This window comes from Petromyzon marinus, chromosome 80 (assembly GCF_048934315.1).
Source record: "Petromyzon marinus isolate PM22_M1 ecotype Great Lakes invasive population chromosome 80, UKy_Petmar_22M1.pri1.0, whole genome shotgun sequence".
Lineage (NCBI taxonomy): Eukaryota > Metazoa > Chordata > Hyperoartia > Petromyzontiformes > Petromyzontidae > Petromyzon > Petromyzon marinus.
Window position 1 is genome coordinate 11,662,209 of NC_133746.1, and position 17,342 is coordinate 11,679,550.

The 17,342-nt window shown below is 56.2% G+C and overlaps 1 long non-coding RNA gene across 1 annotated transcript in view; it reads right to left on the bottom strand.

The window, feature by feature from the left end:
* Positions 1-4,880: 4,880 nt before the first annotated feature.
* The window catches only part of LOC116958585 (uncharacterized), a 12,748-nt gene continuing 286 nt past the window's right edge, over positions 4,881-17,342 (bottom strand). The window contains exons 2-5 of the long non-coding RNA XR_012931190.1: positions 11,887-11,943; positions 5,443-5,526; positions 5,189-5,286; positions 4,881-5,017 (exon numbers count right to left, since the gene is read on the bottom strand). This is a non-coding gene — a long non-coding RNA (uncharacterized LOC116958585). The remainder of the gene's footprint in view (positions 5,018-5,188; positions 5,287-5,442; positions 5,527-11,886; positions 11,944-17,342) is intronic.

Genomic DNA, 17,342 nt, shown 5'->3' on the forward strand with positions numbered 1-17,342 from the left:
GGGGTCACTGTGTGCGGTCTGTGGCTGATGAGTGGCGTGAGTTCACTACCTCGCCTGGTACGCAGGAGGGCGTGGGTTCGATCCCGAACCCTGACGCCTACTGCTGCTGCTGCTGTATATGTGGAGTCTGCGTCTCTCTCTCATCTGCATCATCATCATCAGGGTGTCTAGGAGATGTTGACTACCTCGCCTGGTGTGCAGGAGGGCGTGGGTTCGATCCTCCTACCGGACTTGAGAATCGACGTCACCACGCGCGTGACGGAATTATTTGTCTGCTGCTACAAATTTCCACTCGACGACGATGTTGTTGGTGATGTTGGTGATGTTGGTGATGTTGGTGATGACGGTGATGACGGTGATGACGGTGATGTTGTTGGTGATGATGGTGGTGATGTTGGTGATGATGTTGGTGATGATGTTGGTGATGTTGGTGGTGATGTTGGTAGTGATGATCATGGTGATGTTGGTAATGATGTTGGTGATGTTGGTGATGACGATGATGTTGGTGATGTTGGTGATGTTGGTGATGTTGGTGATGTTGGTGATGTTGGTGGTGATGTTGTTGGTGATGATGTTGGTGATGATGTTGGTGGTGATGTTGGTGGTGATGTTGGTGATGATGTTGGTGTTGGTGATGATGATGTTGGTGATAAGAGATGGAGTGATGGGTGAGTGGGTGAATGACACGGGCTAGAGAAGAGATGGAGTGATGGGTGGGTGAGTGAGTGGGTGAGTGTGTGAGTGACACGGGCTAGAGAAGAGATTGAGTGATGGGTGAGTGGGTGAGTTTGTAGGTGAGTGTGTGAGTGACACGGGCTAGAGAAGAGATGGAGCGATGGGTGGGTGAGTGGGTGAGTGTGTGAGTGACACGGGCTAGAGAAGAGATGGAGTGATGGGTGGGTGGGTGAGTGTGTGAGTGAGTGAGTGTGTGACACGGGCTAGAGAAGAGATGGAGCGATGGGTGGGTGAGTGAGTGGGTGAGTGTGTGAGTGACACGGGCTAGAGAAGAGATGGAGTGATGGGTGAGTGGGTGGGTGAGTGACACGGGCTAGAGAAGAGATGGAGTGATGGGTGGGTGGGTAAGTGTGTGAGTGAGTGAGTGACACGGGCTAGAGAAGAGATGGAGTGATGTGGTACAGGAGACACGGGGCTAGAGAAGAGATGGAGTGATGTGGTACAGGAGGACGTGGAGCTGAGTGGACTTGCCGATGACTGGTACCAGCGGTGTCAAAATCGGCCTCTGTGGAGGAGGCTCGTGAAGGACGCTGCTACTGGGCAGTCGGAGGCAGTCGCCCTCCAACAACAACGGAGGGCGGAGGAGCGACGCTCACAACAACGAGCGGAGCGCCGGGTGGCTAAAGCACAGCAGGTTGGCACAGTAAGGGGGGCACAGGTGGTGCATCAGCCAGTCATCTCAGTCATCTCAGTCGACCCGTGGCACCTGCTGGGTCTGCCCCGTGACCTGCGGGGGCCGACATCCACCCCCTCCACTCCCCCCTCCTCCTCGTCGCCCCCCTCCTCCCCCCCCCCCCCCCCCACCAGTGCCCTGAGGGACATCCCTCACGGGCTGGCTCACCACCGCCCGGGGTTACCCCGCACGCTCCCGCGCACACCGCCTCAGAAAGCGGACGCGGTGTCGTGAACGCTCTCGCCCCTGCGGGCGCTTGTTACCGACGCACGCGCACAGATGGCACCGCGCCGACACTCCGCACCAAAGTTTATTGACGGCGCGTTCCGAGAAAAACCCCTCGCGTGCGCGCATGGCGCGGAGCAAAATATTCCACGAGCAGGGCCTAGCCCCTCACCACCCAATCCCTTGGGTGTAGCCTCACTCGATTCCTCGCCTCGCGGACACGCTCACGGCGTCGCAGCGACACTGCGGGAGTCGGAGGGACGGCGATCAGAGAGAGAGAGAGGGAGGGAGGGGGGCTCTGCCTCGGGTCGACTCGGAGCGTCTCATTGATGCTAGCGTCTAGCGTCTCACGGACGCTAGACTCACGCTAGCGTCTCACACTAGACGCTAGCGAGTGCACATGCTAGCGTCTCACCGACGCAAGCCGCCAGCGTCTAGCGTCTCATGGATGCTTGCGAGCGGACTCGCTAGCATCTCACAGACGCTAGCCGCTAGCGTCTGTGAGATGCTAGCCGCTAGCGTCCTTGAGACGCTAGCGGCTAGCGTCTCAAGGACACTAGCCGCTAGCGTCTAGCTTAAGACGCTAGCGTCTAGGGTCTCACGGACGCTAGCGTCTAGGGTCTCACGGACGCTAGCGTCTAGGGTCTCACGGACGCTAGCGTCTAGGGTCTCACGGACGCTAGCGTCTAGGGTCTCACGGACGCTAGCGTCTAGGGTCTCACGGACGCTAGCGTCTAGCGTCTCACGGACGCTGGCGTCTAGCGTCTCACGGACGCTGGCGTCTAGCGTCTCACGGACGCTGGCGTCTAGCGTCTCACGGACGCTGGCGTCTAGCGTCTCACGGACGCTGGCGTCTAGCGTCTCACGGACGCTGGCGTCTAGCGTCTCACGGACGCTGGCGTCTAGCGTCTCACGGACGCTGGCGTCTAGCGTCTCACGGACGCTGGCGTCTAGCGTCTCACGGACGCTGGCGTCTAGCGTCTCACGGACGCTGGCGTCTAGCGTCTCACGGACGCTGGCGTCTAGCGTCTCACGGACGCTGGCGTCTAGCGTCTCACGGACGCTGGCGTCTAGCGTCTCACGGACGCTGGCGTCTAGCGTCTCACGGACGCTGGCGTCTAGCGTCTCACGGACGCTGGCGAGTGAGGCCGCGAGTCGCTCCTGACGTCTGGACGGTCGGAGGGGAAGTCCACCCGGAGGGGAAGTCCACCCGGAGGGGAAGTCCACCCGGAGGGGAAGTCCACCCGGAGGGGAAGTCCACCCGGAGGGGAAGTCCACCCGGAGGGGAAGTCCACCCCGAGCCGTTTGTAATGTTAGTTGGTCTGTTGGGGGGGGGAGGGGGGATCGGCCAATCTCCTGGAACCGGGAAACCGTGGGGCGACCCGCTAGGGGCCCTTCGGATGAAAACCCGTGGTGCCAGGCGATCCCCCCGCTGGGACCCTACGTGTGTGTGTACACGCTGTGTGTGTGTACACTGTGTGTGTGTACACTGTGTGTGTGTACACGCTGTGTGTGTGTACACGCTGTGTGTGTGTGTACACTGTGTGTGTGTGTGTACACTGTGTGTGTGTGCACACTGTGTGCACACTGTGTGTACACTGTGTGTGTGTACACTGTGTGTGTGTACACTGTGTGTGTGTACACTGTGTGTGTGTACACTGTGTGTGTGTACACACACAGTGTGTGTACACACACACAGTGTGTGTACACACACTGTGTGTGTGTACACTGTGTGTGTGTGTACACTGTGTGTACAGTGTGTGTGTGTACACAGTGTGTGTGTGTACACGCTGTGTGTGTGTGTGTACACTGTGTGTGTGTACACTGTGTGTGTGTACACTGTGTGTGTACACGCTGTGTGTGTACACACACTGTGTGTATACACTATGTGTGTGCACACACACACATAGTGTACACACACATAGTGTGTACACTATGTGTGTGTACACGCTGTGTGTGTGTACACTGTGTGTGTGTACACTGTGTGTGTACACTGTGTGTGTGTACACTGTGTGTGTGTACACTGTGTGTGTGTACACTGTGTGTGCGTGTACACTGTGTGTGTGTACACTGTGTGTGTGTACACTGTGTGTGCGTGTACACTGTGTGTGTGTACACTGTGTGTGTGTGTGTACACGCTGTGTGTGTACACGCTGTGTGTGTACACTGTGTGTGTACACAGTGTGTGTACACAGTGTGTGTACACTGTGTGTGTACACTGTGTGTGTACACTGTGTGTGTACACTGTGTGTGTACACAGTGTGTGTACACACGCTGTGTGTGTACACTGTGTGTGTGTACACTGTGTGTGTGTACACTGTGTGTGTGTACAATGTGTGTGTGTACACTGTGTGTGTGTGTGTACACTGTGTGTGTGTGTGTACACTGTGTGTGTGTGTGTACACTGTGTGTGTGTGTACACTGTGTGTGTACACTGTGTGTGTGTGTACACTGTGTGTACACTGTGTGTGTACACACTGTGTGTGTGTACACACTGTGTGTGTGTACACACTGTGTGTGTGTGTACACTGTGTGTGTGTACACGCTGTGTGTGTGTACACTGTGTGTGTGTACGCTGTGTGTGTACACACTGTGTGTGTGTGTGTACACGCTGTGTGTGTGTGTACACGCTGTGTGTGTGTACACTGTGTGTGTGTGTGTACACGCTGTGTGTGTGTACACTGTGTGTGTGTGTACACTGTGTGTGTACACTGTGTGTGTGTACACTGTGTGTGTGTACACTGTGTGTGTACACTGTGTGTACACTGTGTGTGTGTGTGTACACACAGTGTACACACACACACACACAGTGTGTACACTGTGTGTGTGTGTACACTGCGTACACTGTGTGTACACTGTGTGTGTGTGTACACTGTGTGTGTGTGTACACTGTGTACACTGTGTGTACACTGTGTGTGTGTACACGCTGTGTGTCTGTACACGCTGTGTGTGTGTACACACTGTGTGTGTACACTGTGTGTGTACAATGTGTGTGTGTGTACACTGTATGTGTACACACACACACAGTGTACACACACACAGTGTGTACACACACACACAGTGTGTGTGTACACACTGTGTGTGTGTGTACACTGTGTGTGTGTACACTGTGTGTGTACACTGTGTGTGTGTGTGTACACTGTGTGTGTGTACACTATGTGTGTACACTGTGTGTGTACACTGTGTGTGTGTACACTGTGTGTGTGTACACTGTGTGTGTGTACACTGTGTGTGTACACTGTGTGTGTACACGCTGTGTGTGTGTGTGTGTACACACACACACACTGTGTACACTGTGTGTACACTGTGTGTGTGTGTACACGCTGTGTGTGTGCTCGAGGCGTTCTTCATCCCATGGTCACCGTCACCTCCCTTCCACTCCGCCTGCAAGCCGACAACAAAAACAACAACGAGGAAGTGGGAGGGGGTGGGCGGGTGGGGGGGAGGGAGGGGGTGGGAGGGAGGGGGTGGGGGGTTTGTTGGGTGGGAGGGGTGAGAGGGGTGGGAGGGGTGGGAGGGAGGGGGTGGGTGGGAGGGGGTGGGGGAGGGCGTCACCTGGGGTTGCGTCACGGTGCCCACGTGACTTGCTAGTCGGAGTTTGCTTCTTGCCGAATGGCCCCGCACAGCATGGCGCTGATCACGAGGCCGGCGACCTGTGGTGGGGGAGGGGCACAACAGCAGCCAGGGGGCGCAGTGGGAAGTACAGGGGGGACGATGACGATGACGATGTTGATGATGACGACGATGACGATGACGACGATGACGACGATGATGATGATGACGACGATGACGATGATGACGTAACGCACCATCATGACGCTGAAGCCGATGCCGACAGCGGCGATGATGTAGACCCTCTGGGAGAAGATGTCGTCGATGCGGCTGTTACAGTTCTGCAAGCACAGGGGGAGTCAAACACACGGAGACTCACACACAGACTCAAACACAGACTCACACACACACTCACACACACACTCACACACACGGAGACTCACACACACACTCACTCACACACTCACACACACACTCACTCACACACTCACACACTCACACACACACTCACACACTCACTCACACACTCACACACAGACTCACACACACACTCACACACACACACGGAGACTCACACACACACTCACACACACACACTCACACACACTCACACACTCACACACTCACACACAGACTCACACACTCACTCACACACTCACTCACACACTCACTCACACACTCACTCACACACACACACTCACACACACACTCACACACACACACTCACACACACACTCACTCACACTCACTCACACACTCACTCACACACAGACTTACACACACACTCACACACAGACTCACACACACTCACACACACACTCACACACACACTCACTCACACACACACTCACTCACACACTCACACACACACACGGAGACTCACACACACACTCACACACACACTCACTCACACACTCACACACAGACTCACACACAGAGACTCACACACAGACTCACACACACTCACATACTCACTCACACTCTCACACAACAACAACAACAACAACCGCCATTCGCCACTAAGTGGCGGTGACGTCACCACCACGCTTGTGCCAGGCTATGTGCACCGTGAGGCCACGTGAAGTGTCGAATGCACGCTGGCAGGAGGTCACGGGGCAGACCCAGGTGCCAAGGGTCGACTGACTGAGATGACTGAGATGACTGGCTGATGCACCACCTGTGCCCCCTACTGTGCCAACCTGCTGTGCTTTAGCCACCCGGCGCTCCGCTCGTTGTTGTGAGCGTCACTCCTCCGCCCTCCATTGTTGTTGGAGGGCGACTACCTCCAACTGCCCAGTAGCATCCTTCACGAGCCTCCTCCACAGAGGTCGATCTTGACACCGTTGGTACCAGTCATCGGCAAGTCCACTCAGCTCCACGTCCTCCTGTACCACATCACTCCATCTCTTCTCTAGCCCGTGCCGCGCCCGCTTAGCCCCCTCAATCCGGCCGAACAAAAGCTGTTTCGGCATGCGGTGGCTGGGCATGCGGGCTACATGACCCAGCCATCGCAGCCTTGCCCGCCGGAGCTCACCGATGGGACCTTGCCCAGATCTTTCAAGGATTTGTGAGCTCCTCACACAATCCAGTCTGGTTAAACCCAGGATGGATCGTAGGCAGGCCAGCCTAAATGTTTCTAACCGGCGACGATGTTCCATTAGGGGGGTCCACGTTTCGCAAGCGTAGAGAAGGGAGGGAATGACCGTGGCCGAGAAGACCTGAAGCTTAGTGCGGAGCGACAGACCAGGTAGCTTCCACACAGCGTTACGCAACCGATGAAAAGATATTGCCGCTCGACTGATTCGGAGTGAGACCTCTGCTGTTAAACTGGAGCCAGTCATAAGCACACTACCCAGGTATGGGAAACTCTCCACTCTCTCCACAACAGCCCCATCACCGATTGGGAGTTGTGGGGGTGGAGTGTCCGATGGTACAAAATACCCAGGCAGGTGCTTAGTTTTGGTGGGGCTGATGGTAAGGCCCCACCTCTTAGTGGCACGCTCCAGTCTCAGCAGCAGCGTCTCCAACTCCTCCTCTGACTGAGCAGCTATTACCAAATCATCAGCATACATAACGTGGTTGAGCAATAGGGAGCCATCCCTTGACCGCACCCGGGCATCGATCAGCCTCCCATTATATCTGTACCATGTGGAGATTCCCCCGGTACAGCTATTGAAGGCTTCACGAACTACGTGGTCAAAATAGATGTTAAATAATGTGGGAGCCAGAGGACATCCCTGTCGCACCCCAAGGTGTACAGGGAATGGCTCTGACTCCCGGCCACGTAGTTTTACCCGGGCCCGCTCACCATCATGAAGGTCCTTAATGATCGTGAGCAGAGGGTCAGGTACTCCAAAAGCACGAAGAACGACCCAGAGCCCAGGCCTACTGATGGTATCATAGGCCTTGACCAGGTCAATAAAGCAGAGATGTAGGTCTTGTTGGAATTCCCTACACCTCTGCTGTAGCAGACGGACAGAAAATATGGCATCTGTGCAGGACCGCCCTATCCTGAAACCGCATTGGGGCTCCGCAAGCCTCTCCTCAGCGTGCCTGGCAAGGCGATGCTGAATAATCCTTGCCAGGACCTTTCCCGGCACACTGAGGAGTGAGATGCCCCTGTAGTTGTTACAGTCTGTGCGGTCCCCCTTCTTAAAAAGGGGGACCACCAGGGCATCCTTCCAATCCTGCGGAACCCGTCCAGCAGCCCAGACCGTTGTTATGATGTCATATAGGGCAGTGTGTGCACAAACGCCACCCTCCCTCAGCATTTCGCTTGGGAGATCATCTCTGCCCGCTGCCTTTCCTGGTCTCAGACTCCGGATCGCCTTCAGTACTTCCTCAACAGATGGCACCTCAGCCAGCCACTCACAGGGGGTGACTTCTTCCAATATTTGAGGCACCGCAGCCTCAGCAGGGTCATCCTCACTTTGTGCCACAATGTTTTCCTGGCTGAGGGATTTTCCCTCCCCCAGGACCTCACAGAAATGCTCAGCAAATCTGCAAACCTGTTCCTGGCGGTCGGAGATTGGATCACCGTTTTTTCCCCTAATGATGGTAATAGGCGTGGCGCTGCAGGTTACTTTTTTGATGGAGTTAAATAGAGATTTGTGATCACGGGCCACTGAGGCAGACTCCATCTCCTCAGCAACCCGCGACCACCACCCATCCTTGCAGCGCCTCACGGCTCTCCGAACCTCCGAGCGAAGGCTGCGGTAAGCCTCCTCATTCTCTGACGTGGGATTCTGTAGCCGATGACAGTGGGCCTGTCGCTTTTTCTCAACCATCCTGAACACCTCTCTGGGGAGGTCTGGACCGCGTACCCAAAGCAACCATTGCAGCTGCATGAGTCACAGTCCTAAACCTCGCCCATTTACCCTCGACATCAGGAGGAGGCGGGGACGATGCCAATCCCAGCCGCAAGCAATGATGAAATTCTCGCTTGCAACTTTCATCAGATAACTGAGACCAGGCCACTTTAGGTCGGAATGGGGTCCTGGGTGTACACCCACCACCGGAGTAGAAGAATAGCAGGCGCATCTTACAGATGACTAGTCGATGGTCAGAGGGCAGATCAGCTCCACGGTAGGTCCTGGTGTCAAGGACATGGGCTCGCATCCGCTTGTCCGTCCCTATGTAGTCCAGCAGATGTTCTTGCTTGGACCCGGCATGCATCCATGATTTTGTGTGGATGCGCCGATGCCGGAACAGCGTGTTGGTAATTACAAGCCCATGGGCTGCACAAAAACCTAGCAGCCTCCTACCGTTGTTATTGAGCTGATCTGGCCCATGCCCTCCAATCACTCCAGACCAGGTGCCAGTATCATGACCAACTCGGGCATTAAAGTCACCCAACATGATGACTTTATCCCGAGGGGCCACTTTAGCCAGCACCTGTGACAGGAGGTCATAGAAGGCATCTGACTCATCGGCTTTGCCTGCTTCCCTCCACGGATGTTCATCTTCGGGGGGGGCATAAGTAACCACGACCACCATTCCTCGCCTCCGGTTGATGGGAAGGCGAGCCCAAAGTAGTCTAGGGCTTACAGCTTCCCACACCTCACTGCCACGCTCCCACGCCCCCTTCATTCTTTTGTTCAAAAGAAAAGCCACACCCTGTTGTTTGGCAGTCTGCTGCTCCGAGTAGAGGACTGTCCACCCCTCATGGTGGCAGGAGCCAGAGCCGGTCCACCGGACCTCCTGAATGCCGCATAGATCCAGGCGGTACCGGTCCAGCTCCCGACAGAGGAGTGGCAGCCTCTCCTCCGCAGTGAGCGTTCGAACATTCCACATGGCCACCCGTAGTGGCTTTTCGTTGTTTCTGGAGGAGCCCCGAGGGTAGGTATTCAATCTCCTGGCTCCGCCAATTGGGGTTTGGCCATGAGACGTCATAGACGCCTGGCCCCCCGGGGCCTCCGGCACAAGCTTATTAGTTACATATTTCAGTTTAACTCGTGGTTTCGTGGTAATTAATTGAAGGTGGAGGGATTACCAGCCCCTCGCACCCGTCCAGAGCCCCCGTTTAGCCCCTGTGGTGGACACATATGCCATGAGGGGAGGAGCCAATCAAAATTGGATCTCCCCCCACAGCACTGTCCACGACAGAGTTGCCCGTCCGGCACCGCGAGGAGGTAGGGGGTTGTTTTGCCGGACCACACACTCACACACACACTCACACACACACTCACACACACACAGACTCACACACACACACACACTCACACACAGACTCACACACACACTCACACACACAGACTCACACACACACTCACACACACTCACACAGACTCACACACAGACTCACACACACACTCACACACAGACTCACCCCCACACTCACCCACACACTCACCCACAGACTCACCCCCACACTCACCCACACACTCACCCACAGACTCACCCACACACTCACCCACAGACTCACCCACACACTCACCCACACACTCACCCACAGACTCACCCACAGACTCACCCACACACTCACCCACACGCTCACCCACTCACTCACCCACAGACTCACCCACTCACTCACCCACACAGTCACTCACACACTCACTCACATACTCACGCACTCACTCACCTACTCTCTCACCTACACACTCACCCACACACTCACCCACAGACTCACCCACAGACTCACACACAGACTCACTCACCCACAGATACACCCACTCACTCACCCACAGACTCACCCACCCACCGACTCACCCACCCATCGACTCACACACTCACCCACAGACTCACCCACAGACTCACCTACAAACTCACCCACAGACTCATTCTCCCACCGACTCACCCACCCACTCACCCACTCACCGACTCACCCACCCACTGACCCACTCACCCACTCACAGACTCACCCACAGACTCACCCGCTCACTCACCCACAGACTCACCCACAGACTCACCCACCCACCCACAGACTCACCCACTCACTGACTCACCCACCCACTCACCCGCTCACTCACCCACAGACTCACCCACCCACAGACTAACCCACCCACAGACTCACCCACCCACCCACAGACTCACCCACCCACCCACAGACTCACCCACTGACTGACCCATCCATCCACCCACCCACCCATCGACTCAACCACAGACTCACCCACCCACCGTCTCGTCCACCCACCAACCGACTCACTCACCCACAGACTCACCCACCCACTCACCCACCCACGCACAGACTCACCCACTCACTTACTCACCCGCTCACTCACCCACAGACTCACCCACCCACTCACCCACCCACCCACAGACTCCCCCACTCACTGACTCACCCACCCACTCACCCGCTCACTCACCCACAGACTCACCCACCCACCCACAGACTCACCCACCGGCTGACCCATCCATCCACCCACCCACCGACTCAACCACCGACTCACCCACCCACCCACCCACAGGCTCACCCACTCACTGACTCACCCACCCACTCACCCGCTCACTCACCCACAGACTCACCCACTCACCACACACCCACCGGCTGACCCATCCATCCACCCACCCACCCACCGACTCAACCACAGACTCACCCACCCACCGTCTCGTTCACCCACCAACCGACTCACTCACCCACTGACCCACTCACTCACCCACAGACACACCCACCCACTCACCCGCTCACTCACCCACAGACTCACCCACTCACCACACACCCACCGGCTGACCCATCCATCCACCCACCCACCCACCGACTCAACCACAGACTCACCCACCCACCGTCTCGTTCACCCACCAACCGACTCACTCACCCACTGACCCACTCACTCACCCACAGACTCACCCACCCACTCACCCACCCACCCACAGACTCACCCACTCACTGACTCACCCACCCACTCACCCGCTCACTCACCCACAGACTCACCCACCCACCCACAGACTCACCCACCGGCTGACCCATCCATCCACCCACCCACCGACTCAACCACAGACTCACCCACCCACTCACCCACCCACCCACAGACTCACCCACTCACTGACTCACCCACCCACCCACTCACCCGCTCACTCACCCACAGACTCACCCACTCACCCACACACCCAACGGCTGACCCATCCACCCACCCACCCACCGACTCAACCACAGACTCACCCACCCACCGTCTCGTTCACCCACCAACCGACTCACTCACCCACTGACCCACCAATTCACCCACTGACCCACCCACCCCCTAAAGTAAGTTACATGCACAAACCGGTAAGTTCTTCTCATTGGGGCAGAGGTCTCGGGAGGAATGTTCACAGCAGTTGAGCTGCGCAGAGACACGGGCAGCGAACACTTGGTTGAGCGGGTGGGCGAGTGGTTAAGTGGGCGAGCAGGTGAGCGGGTGGTTGAGCGGGTGGGCGAGTGGTTGAGTGGGCGAGCAGGTGAGCGAGTGGTTGAGCGGGTGGGCGAGTGGTTGAGTGGGCGAGCAGGTGAGCGAGTAAGCAAGCGGGTGGTTGAGCGGGCGAGCGGTTGAGTGGGCGAGCGCGTGAGCGAACGGGCGAGCGGGTGACTGAGTGGGTGAGTGAGTGGATAGGAGGGTGAGTGGGTGGGTGAGTGGATAGGTGGGTGTGTGAGTGAGTGGGAAACTGACTGAGTGGGTGAGTGAGTGAGTGAGTAGATAGGTGGGTGAGTGGATGGGTGAGTGAGTGGATAGGTGGGTGAGTGGGTGGGTGAGTGAGTTGATAGGTGGTTGAGTGGGTGGGTGAGTGGATAGGTGGGTGAGTGGGTGGGTGAGTGAGTGGATAGGTGGGTGAGTGGGTGGGTGAGTGAGTGGATAGGTGGGTGAATGAGTGAGTGAGTGGATAGGTGGGTGACTGAGTGGGTGAGTGAGTGGATAGGTGGGTGAGTGAGTGAGTGGCTAGTGGTCCGGCAAAACAACCCCCTACCTCCTCGCTTTGCGGAACGGGCAACTCTGTCGTGGACAGTGCTGTGGGGGGAGGGCCAATTCCGATTGGCCTCTCCCCTCATGGCGTCTGTGACCACCACAGTGGCTAAACGGGGGCTCTGGACGAGTGCAAGGGGCTGGTAACCCCTCCACCTTCAATTAATTACCACTGACCACGTATAAAATATCTAACTCATAAGCTTGTGCTGGAGGCCCCGGGGGGACAGGCGTCTATGACGTCTCCTGACCAAACCCCAATTGGCGGAGCCAGGAGATTGAATCTCTACCCTCGGGGCTCCTCCAGAAACAACGAAAAGCCACTTCGTGTGGCCACGTGGAATGTTCGAACGCTCACTGCGGAGGAGAGGCTGCCACTCCTCTGTTGGGAGCTGGACCGGTACCGCCTGGATCTCTGTGGCATTCAGGAGGTCTGGTGGACCGGCTCTGGCTCTTGCCACCATGAGGGGTGGACAGTCCTTTACTCGGGGCAGCAGACTGCCAAACAACAGGGTGTGGCTCTTCTTTTGAACAAAAGAATGAAGGGGGCGTGGGAGCGTGGCGGTGAGTTGTGGGAAGCTGTAAGCCCCAGGCTACTTTGGGCTCACCTTCCCATCAACCGGAGGCGAGTAGTGGTGGTCGTGGTTACTTATGCCCCCACCAAAGACGAACATCCGTGGAGGGATGCGGGCAAAGCCGATGAGTCAGATGTCTTCTATCACCTCCTGTCACAGGTGCTGGCTAAAGTGGCAACTCGGGATAGAGTCATCTTGTTGGGTGACTTCAATGCCGGAGTTGGTCATGATGCTGGCACCTGATCTGGAGTGATTGGAGGGCATGGGCCAGATCAGCTCAATAACAACGGTAGGAGGCTGCTAGATTTGTGTGCAGCCCATGGGCTTGTAATTACCAACACGCTGTTCCGGCATCGGCGCATCCACACAACATCATGGATGCATGCCGGGTCCAAGCAAGAACATCTGCTGGACTACATAGTGACGGACCAGCGGATGTGAGCCCATGTCCTTGACACCAGGACCTACCGTAGAGCTGATCTGCCCTCTGACCATCGACTTGTCATCGTTAAGATGCGCCTGCCATTCTTCCACTCTGGTGGTGGGTGGACACCCAGTACCCCATTCCAACCTGAAGTGGCATGGACTCAGTTAGCTGATGAAAGTTGCAAGCGAGAATTTAATCTTCGCTTGCGGCTGGGGTTGGCATCGTCCCCCACTCCTCCTGATGTCGAGGGTAAATGGGCGAGGTTTAGTAATGTGACTCATGCAGCTGCAATGGCTGCTTTGGGTACGCGGTCCAGACCTCCCCAGAGACCCTGGCTGACGGAGGAGGTGTTCAGGATAGTTGAGAAAAAGCGACAGGCCCACTGTCATCGGCTACAGAATCCCACATCAGAGAATGAGGAGGCTCACCGCAGCCTTCGCTCGGAGGTTAGGAGAGCCGTGAGGCGCTGCAAGGATGGGTGGTGGTCGCGGGTTGCTGAGGATATGGAGTCTGCCTCAGTGGCCCGTGATCACAAATCTATATTTAACTCCATCAATAAAGTAACCTGCAGCGCCACACCGATTACCATCATTAGGGGAAAAAACGGTGATCCAATCTCCGACCCCCAGGAACAGGTTTGCAGATTTGCTGAGCATTTATGTGAGGTCCTGGGGGAGGGGGAATCCCTCAGCCAGGAAAACATCGTCGCACAAAGTGGGGATGACCTTGCTGAGGCTGCGGTGCCTCAAATATTGTAAGAAGTCACCCCCTGTGAGTGGCTAGCTGAGGTGCCATCTGTTGAGGAAGTACTGAAGACGATCCGGAATCTGAGACCAGGAAAGGCACCAGGCCGAGATGATCTTCCAAGCGAAATGCTGAGGGACGGTGGCGTTTGTGCACAGACTGCCCTCTATGACATCATAACAACAGTCTGTACCACTGAACGGGTTCCGCCGGATTGGAAGGATGCCCTGGTGGTCCCCCTCTTTAAGAAGGGCGACCGCACAGACTGTAACAACTGCAGGGGCCTCTCATTCCTCAGTGTGCCGGGAAAGGTCCTGGCAAGGATTATTCAACATCGCCTTGCCAGGCACGCTGAGGAGAGGCTTGCGGAGGGAGCCCCAATGCGGTTTCAGGAAAGGGCGGTCCTGCATAGATGCAATATTTTCTATCCGTCTGCTACAGCAGAGTTGTAAGAAATTCCAACAAAACCTACATCTCTGCTTTATTGACCTGTCAAGGCCTATGATACCATCAGCAGGCCTGGGCTCTGGGTTGTTTTTCATGCTTTTAGAGTCCCTGACCCCCTGCTCATGATCATTAAGGACCTTCATGATGGTGAGCGGGCCCGGGTAAAACTATGTGGCTGGAAGTCAGAGCCATTCCCTGTACACCTTGGGGTGCGACAGGGATGTCCTCTTGCTCCCACATTATTTAACATCTATTTTGACTACGTAGTTCGTGAAGCCTTCAATAGCTATACCGGGGAAATTTTCATTTGGTACAGATATAATGGGAGGCTGATCGATGCCCGGATGCGGTCAAGGGATGACTCCCTATTGCTCAAACATGTTATGTATGCCAATGATTTGGTAATAGCTGCTCATTCAGAGGAGGAGTTGGAGACGCTGCTGAGACTGGAGCGTGCCACTAAGAGATGGGGCCTTACCATCAGCCCCACCAAAACTAAGCACCTGCCTGGGTATTTTGTACCATCGGACACTCCACTCCCACAACTCCCAATCGGTGATGGGGCAGTTGTGGAGAGAGTGGAGAGTTTCCCATACCTGGGCAGTTTGCTTATGACCGGCTCCAGTTTAAAAGCAGTGGTCTCACTCCAAATCAGTCGAGCGGCAATATCTTTTCATCGGTTGCGTAACGCTGTGTGGAAGCTACCTGGTCTGTCACTCCGCACTAAGCTTCAGGTCTTCTCGGCCACGGTCATTCCATCCCTTCTCTACGCTTGCGAAACGTGGACCCCCTTAATGGAACATCTTCGCCGGTTAGAAACATTCAGGCTAGCCTGCCTACGATCCATCCTGGGTTTAACCAGGCTGGATTGTGTGAGGAGCTCACAAATCCTTGAAAGATTTGGGCAAGGTCCCATCGGTGAGCTCATCCGGCAGGCAAGGCTGCGTTGGCTGGGTCATGTAGCCCGCATGCCCAGCCACCGCATGCCAAAACAGCTTTTGTTTGGCCGGATTGAGGGGGCTAAGCGGGCGCAGCACGGGCTAGAGAAGAAATGGAGTGATGTGGTACAGTAGGACGTGGAGCTGAGTGGACTTGCCGATGACTGGTACCAGCGGTGTCAAGATCGGCCTCTGTGGAGGAGGCTCGTGAAGGATGCTACTGGGCAGTTGGAGGTAGTCGCCCTTCAACAACAACGGAGGGCGGAGGAGCGACGCTCACAACAATGAACGAAGCGCCGGGTGGCTAAAGCTCAGCAAATTGGCACAGTAGGGGGCACAGGTGGTGCATCAGCCAGTCATCTCAGTCATCTCAGTCAGTCGACCCATGGCACCTGGGTCTGCCCCGTGACCTCCTGCCAGCGGGCGTTCGACACTTCACGTGGCCTCAAGGTGCACATGGCCTGGCACAAGCATCGTGGTGACGTCACCGCCACTTAGTGGCGAATCGCGGTTGTTGTTGAGCGGATAGGAGGGTGAGTGAGTGAGTAGGTGATTGAGTGGTTGAGTGGGTGGATAGGTGGGTCAGTGAGTGAGTCGATAGGAGGGTGAGTGAGTAGGTGATTGAGTGAGTGAGTGGATAGGCGGGTGAGTGAGTGAGTGAATGAGTGGATGGTTGGGTGGATGAGTGAGTGGGTGAGTCAGTGGATGGCTGGGTAGGTGAGTGAATGAGTGACCGGGTGAGTGAGTGGATTGCTGGGTGGGTGAGTGAGTGGGTGCATGAGTTGATGGATGGAGGGGTGAGTGAGTGAGTTGGTGATTGAGTGAGTGGATGGCTGGGTGGGTGGGTGAATGAGTGAGTGAGTGGATGGCTGGGTGGGTGAGTGAGTGGGTGGGTGCGTGAGTGGATGGCTGGGTGGGTGAGTGGGTGAGTGAGTGAGTGAGTGGATGGCTGGGTGGGTGAGTGAGCGAGTGAGTGGGTGCATGAGTGGATGGCTTGGTGGGTGAGTGAGAGAGTGGGTGAGTCAATGGATGGCTGGGTGGGTGGGTGAGTGAGCGGGTGAGTGGGTGAGTTAGTGGGTTGCTGGGTGGGTGAGTGAGTGAGTGGGTAAGTCAATGGATGGCTGGGTGAGTGAGAAAGTGGGTGAGTGAGTCGATTGCTGGGTGGGTAAGTGATTGAGTGAGTCAATGGATGCCTGAGTGGGTGGGTGAGTGAGTGGGTGGGTGAGTCCATGGATGGCTGAGTGGGTGAGTGAGTGTGTGAGTGAGTGGATGTCTGGTTGGGTGAGTGGGTGAGTGGATGGCTGAGTGGGTGAGTGAGTGGGTGAGTGAGTGGATGTCTGGTTGGGTGAGTGGGTGAGTGGATGGCTGGGTGGGTGAGTGAGTGGGTGAGTGAGTGAGTGAGTGGATTACTGGGTGGGTGAGTGAGTGGGTGGGTGAGTCCATGGATGGCTGAGTGGGTGAGTGAGTGGGTGAGTGAGTGGATGTCTGCTTGGGTGAGTGGGTGAGTGGATGGCTGGGTGGGTGAGTGAGTGGGTGAGTGAGTGAGTGAGTGGATTACTGGGTGGGTGAGTGAGTGGGTGGGTGAGTCCATGGATGGCTGAGTGGGTGAGTGAGTGGGTGAGTGAGTGGATGTCTGCTTGGGTGAGTGGGTGA